The sequence below is a fragment of the Aedes albopictus genome, chromosome 1, assembly GCF_035046485.1.
Source record: "Aedes albopictus strain Foshan chromosome 1, AalbF5, whole genome shotgun sequence".
In the NCBI taxonomy this organism is placed as follows: domain Eukaryota; kingdom Metazoa; phylum Arthropoda; class Insecta; order Diptera; family Culicidae; genus Aedes; species Aedes albopictus.
This window is the reverse complement of record NC_085136.1, coordinates 48,566,843-48,573,514: the sequence shown is the minus strand read 5'-3', so window position 1 is coordinate 48,573,514 and position 6,672 is coordinate 48,566,843.

The window sequence follows — 6,672 nt, the reverse complement described above, 5'->3', positions numbered from 1 at the left end:
ACATAAAGAACAAGAAAGACTTTTTCCTGGCCAACACTCCGAATATACAAGCACGGATCGTTGTCACTGCGCCTGAATCCAATGCTGGTCACAAACTGGTGGAACCGCTCGTTCCAGGCCCGCGAGGCTTACTTCAGGCCATAAATTGATCGGTTCAAGCGACATACCAAGTCCCGTCCCTGCTGAAATCCTTCGGGCTGGACCATAAAAATCTCTTCGTCTAACTTACCATTTAAGAAGGCGGTACGAACGTCCATTTGGTGTACTAGCAGTTGTTGTTGGTTCGCTACTGCTAATACCGCTCGCAGGGTATTCAACCGAGCCACCGGCGCATACGTTTCGGTATAGTCATACCCATATCGCTGGGTAAACCCGCGGGCGACCAACCTGGCCTTCAGACGATTCGGTTCGCCTTTCGCACCTGGCTTCACTTTAAATACCCACTTACATGAGATTGGCTTCCGTCCAGCAGGTAGCTGTGTTAGCGTCCATGTCCCGTTGCGAGTTAGCGAGTCCATTTCATCCTTCACGGCGATCTGCCATTCCGGCCAATCGTCACGCCGCCGCATTTCCTCCAGTGTATCTGGAAGGTCCTCTACGAATCCGATGGCACTCAAAGCAAATCCGGCGAAATCCATGTTGTAATCCTTCTGCCACACAGGAGGCTTCCGAACACGGCAACATCGCTCCGGCTGTTCTTGCGGATCATCATTCGGTTCTTGATTTTCTTCCGACACTTGTTCCTCTCCTAGATGCAGTTCGTCACAGCTGGTAAATCCTTCGAAATCTTCCTCAGACGTTACTGATGCTTCTTCGATTTCTCTCATTTGGCCTTCAACACCGGCGGTGCCAATGTCAACTCGCTGTTCCGAATCTTCCGAATCATCACGTCGAATGCTCGGAAAGCCACCGCTATCCAGTTGCTCCTTCAGTCCTGTAGCAAGTTCTTTGTTGAGTTCGCCTCTGACGTTCTCGTCAAAGACCACATCGCGAACGATTACAATCTTCTGGCTCTTTGGATTGAAGATGCGGTATCCATTTTTGGCGTAGCCGACGAACGTTCCCTTCCAGGACTTACTGTCGAGTTTCCGTCGATGCTCCTTAGGAATATGACAGTGCGCAACGCAACCGAAAACACGCAAGTTGGAGATATCGGGCCTGTTTCCACTCCACAATTCGAACGGTGTTTTATTCCGTTCCACTGCGCTCGCCGGGCTTCGATTCGACAAGTAGGCAGCGGTTTCTACCGCTTGACTCCAAAATTTCTTGTCGATTCCGGAATAAGCCAGCATCGACCGAGCCTTTTCCACCAAGGTCCGGTTCATGCGTTCGCTGACCCCGTTCTGCTCCGGGGTGTAGGGTACGGTGTATTCCAGTTGGATTCCTTTCTTGCGGCAAAACTTAATGAACGCGCTGCCGCGGTACTCGCCGCCGTTGTCACAGCGGACGCGAGAAATCCGTTTCCCGAACTGCGCCTCTGCAACGGCCGCATACTCCTCAAAGCACTGTAGAACTTCGTCCTTCGTTTTGATAGGGTACACCTTCACAAAGCGACTCCAGTCATCAATGAAACACACGAAGTATTTTGCTGCATCATGACTCACCGGAGTTACCGGCCCACACACGTCTGTGTGCACCAGCTCTAGAACTCTCGACGACCGCTTCCCAACATGTCCCTTTTCGAAAGGCTTCCGGGTTTGTCTGCCTTCAACGCACGACTCACATATAACGATTTCACTGTCTTTTGATCTCGGTGTTTTGTTCATCCCGTCGACCATTTCGTTTTCCGCGAGACACATCAAGTTCTTCTGGCTGAGATGGCCGTACCGGTGGTGCCATAGCTCATCACACTTACGAATTTCGCCACATGAGTACAACGATGACGCACTCATCGCTTTGTCGACCGCATAAAACTCAAGTTCGTAGAGCAAATTACCACGCTTACCGATCGCGACAACTTCCGAGCCGTTCAACACCTTCACAGTCCCGCTCCGGAAAACTACCGACATTCCCGCACTTTCAACCTTTCGAACCGAGAATAGGTTACATCTTGCTTCGGGTACGAAAAGTACGTCCTTCACTTGACACTCGATCTTCTTCTTACCGACGACAGAATTCACAAGAATGGTTCCCGAGTACTTCGCGACGATGCTCTCTCCGTCTTTCACGACGGCTATCTCCATCGGACGCTCCAATCGTTTTAGAGCCACGAAAAGGTCTCGATTGTTTACTATGTGCTCGGACGCACCCGAGTCTACGAACCACTGTATCTTCTTCATCGCACACGAGTTATCGACACTGACGAAGCACACACCCTTACTTTCTTCCGAGAAGTGGGCGGTCGGTTTCGCCGCCGGTTTCGTTTTCTTCTTGTCCCTCTCTTTCTTCTCAGGGCACTCCGATGCTTTATGGCCAACCTTTTGGCAGTAAAAACACTTGATTTTCTTCTGGCTTCCTGCAAATCTTCCTTTGGAGCTTCCGCCGAACGCCGCTGAATCCGGATTCACTGTAGCACCCACGGGTCCGGATGCGTTATGCTTGATTTCCTGGTCCAGCAACCGGCATTTCGCGAACTCCAACGTAAGCATCTCGACTGGCAGCGATTCAAGCGTCGTAACTACAGTTGCGTACTCGTCACCCAAGCTCAACAACAATCCACAAACAACATCGACGTCTTCCATCACCGCCCCGATTCCGCGCAGCTGCCGGACGAGCGATTCGTATCGGAGAAAATGCTGCTGCAATGGTCCACCTTCGTACTTGAGCTCCTTCAACTGACGACTTAGATGCATCCTCTTTGCTACACTTTTACGCTCGAACACACGAGAAAGTGCACTCCAGATGGCCTTCGGAGTATCGTGCCCTTGCACATATTCGATTTGGCTGTCACTTATGCGGGAAACGATGAGAGATTTGCATTTTCTCTCCCTTTTCCGCACTCTTTCCATCTCCTTTTCCTTTCGCTCCTTTTCCTGTGCCGTGTCCTCAGCCTTGACCACCAACTCATCCCGCTCCTGTGCTTCTATCGTAATGAAATCCAGCAGTTCATATTCCTCCAGAACGACTTCCATCCGATATTTCCACGTGGGGAAATTGGTGCCGTCAAACAGCTGCACACGATACACTTCTCTGTCCTCCTCCATTTCTCCAGAAAATTCACTATTCCCGTCGAATTAACTATCCCGGAACCGCGCGGATTAATCACTCGCGTTTACTGGGCTCATTACCTATCAGGGAACCAGGTATGGCCGTGATTAACCGGAATAAAAGTGAGAAACTACGGAGTACATACGAAACGTTTTATTCACGAGGTTAGATTGATTTACAGTTATGCAAAATAGAAAAACATTGACAGTTGTCATCGAAGGGGTTCCGACAGTTAGGTCGAATAGCGGAATTGCTACTCCTCAACAATGCTGACCATGCCGTCGTCGTATGAGTCGGTGAATACGGCAATGGAGGCGGTTTCGGAGAAATTGACCCTGGAATTCGTGAAGGGGAAGTACCTGGACGTCGAATCGAAGCGCAAGGGAAGAAGCTCATCGAATCAAGAACCGGAAGACGTCGCGTTTGCTGGTAAGTCCGGTGGAAAGTGTCGACTGAAGTGCTTCGGCTGCGGAAAATTTGGCCACAAACGAGCTGAATGCCCGGAATCTGGATTGCGTCAAGAGCAGGTCCGGAACCACGAGAGGAAGAAGCCTACAAAAGTCGGCGCTGGCGCTGCTGCGAAAACTGTGTCGTTTGTTGCCGGTTCTGGGGCAATCTCGGATGAAGAATCGCGGCGCTGGTACCTGGATAGCGGGGCGTCCGACCACATGGCCAATCAACGGGAGCTGTTTGAAAATCTGGAAGTACTAGAAGAGCCTGTATGGATAGCAACAGCGAAGGAAGGTGTCAAACTGGTCGCTAGGCAACGTGGCGAAATCAACGTGTACTCGATTGTCGACGGTAAGCAGATCCGCATCCGCATGGACAATGTGCTCTACGTTCCGGAGCTGACGCTGAATCTGATGTCTCTACGCCGGCTGGAAAGTGCTGGAAAGAAGGTAATTTTCCACAAAGGGAAGGTTGTCGTTCAGGACGAAGACGAGGATGTTGTAGCAACCGGCAAGCAAGTTGGTGTTCTGTACGCGATGGATTTCCATTACCTAGCAACGCCAAAACATGCCATGGTAACGGGAAAAATAACCAAGGAAATGGAGCTGTGGCATCAACGATTTGGTCACCTTGGCAGCGGAAACCTGATGAAGCTCATCGACAAGAAAATGGATGGACTGGATCTGGACAGCAGCGTGAAACCTGGATGCTCGCCACCAGTGGTGTGTGAGCCGTGCCTAGCTGGCAAACAAACACGAGATCCGTTTGTCAGTCGTGATGCGAAGCGGACAACCCGTCCGTTGGAGCTAGTCCATAGCGACGTTTGTGGTCCCATCTCGCCTGTGTCCTGGGACGGATACCGGTATTTCATCACCTTCACGGATGACTACACCCACCTGACGGTCGTCTATTTGATGAGGTCGAAAGATGAAGCGCTGGAGTGTTTGAAGACGTACGAGGCCATGGCGACAGCACATTTCCAAACCAGGATGTCTCGTCTTCGCTGCGATACTGGAGGCGAATACAGCGGTAAGCTAGTGAAAACGTTCTGTCGGCAAAAAGGTATCCGGTTGAAGATGACGATTCCGTACACACCGGAACAAAATGGCTTGAGCGAACGGATGAATCGAACCATCGTCGAGAAGGTACGGGCCATGCTGGCTGGAAGCAAAGTGTCGAAGCGCTTGTGGGGTGAAGCTGTATATGCGGCGGTGTACCTAATCAACCGTAGCCCGACCGTTGCTGTGGATAGAAACCGCACTCCGTACGAAGTCTGGAATGGAAGAAAGCCAAACGTGAGTAATCTTCGAGTTTTTTGGGTCAGAATGTTTCGTCCACATCCCGAAACAAAAGCGGAAGAAACTGGACACGAAATCCGAGAAGGCGACGTTCGTCGGATACGCACCAAACGGGTACCGTATTTGGAATGGAAAGAAGGTCTTCGTTGCTCGTGACATCGTGTTCAACGAATGCAAGATGAGTCCGGCTCCACTGGACGATAGCAAAAATGACGAAGAGCAGCTGATCGTGATTCAAGACTGTGTGCACCGACCGGCTCGTGTCGCAGAAGAGGACGAAAATGAGCCAGTGATCCATGACGAGCCTGAAGCTATCGCTGAAGATGACCTGGATGATACGTTGATGGACGAAGCTGCCGGAGGTGATCTGATGGATGAAACTGAGGTGCGTAGAAGCTGTAGAAATTCGCGCTGAACGCCGAAGAGTATGTGGACAATATTCCAAGCGATATGGGAGGAATTGGAGAAGCGCGACGACTGGCCCCTATGGAAGGACGCAATCGAAGCTGAAATGGCATCCCTGGAAAAGAACCACACGTGGGTACTGACCAAGCTGCCCGCTGGGAGACGGCCTGTAGGCAACAAATGGGTGTTAACTACACACTTAGAATAAATTACAGTATTCGGTGAAAAAAAATCACCGAAACTGGTCTGTAAACAAGCAAACTACAGTATTACGGCGAAATCGATGAAATTGCAGGAGAAAATCGGTGAAATCTAAGAAATCACCGATGAACCGGTGAAATCATACAAATTTACAGGAGACCTGTGAATATTTTACCGAACAGATCGGTGATGGGACTATTTTACCGTACTACTGTAAAATGCGTTTGACAGCCACGCCGGCAGCTTCGAGCATCAGTTTTATTACAATTTGCGCATCATCTCCAAGCAAGACTCTCTTGTACAGTGGCAGCAAGTGTGGTTCCTGATCAGAAGGTCATGTATTCAATTTATGAAAATATTGTTTTTTTTTGTGCTCGCATAAAATCGCCGTAAATTTGTAAAATTTACCGTACGTTCAGTGATATTGAGAATTCATTTGTAAACAAACATAACGAACGTTCTGCGATTATTACGGTAAATTTGTAAAAAGTACCGAACGTTCCGGTAATTTTGACAGATGCATTTTCCTGACATTCGCAGTACGTTCGGTGGTTTGAAAAATCACCGAAATTTTTACCGTACGTTCAGCTGTTGAGATTACGGTAAAATTTTACCGTAATCCGTCATTTTTTCTAAGTGTGTATCAAGCGTGACGGTGAAGGTAAGATCGATCGTTACAAAGCCTGACTAGTTGCGAAGGGTTTTACGCAAACAAAAGGTTTCGACTACTCGGAGACGTATTCGCCAGTGGCAAAGATGACGACCTTGAGGATTCTGCTAGCATTGGCGAACCAGCGGGACCTGTACGTGCATCAAATGGACGTAAAAACCGCGTTCTTGAATGGCGAATTGACGGAAGAAATTTTCATGCGGCAACCAGCAGGCTTTGAGGCGGGAAACGATCTGGTCTGCAAGCTCAATAAGGCGATTTATGGACTGAAGCAGGCATCCCAGAGTTGGAACATGCGGTTCCATAGTTTCAACACCAGCATCGGATTCAAGCGTAGTCAGCACGACCACTGTCTGTACCACTGGTCGGAAGGAGAGGTGACCATTTACCTCGTTATATATGTTGACGACATCCTGATTGCTGGGAACTCGATTGCGGCGATCAACGGATTGAAGAAAAGATTGTCCCGAGAGTTCGAGATGAAGGATCTGGATGACGTGA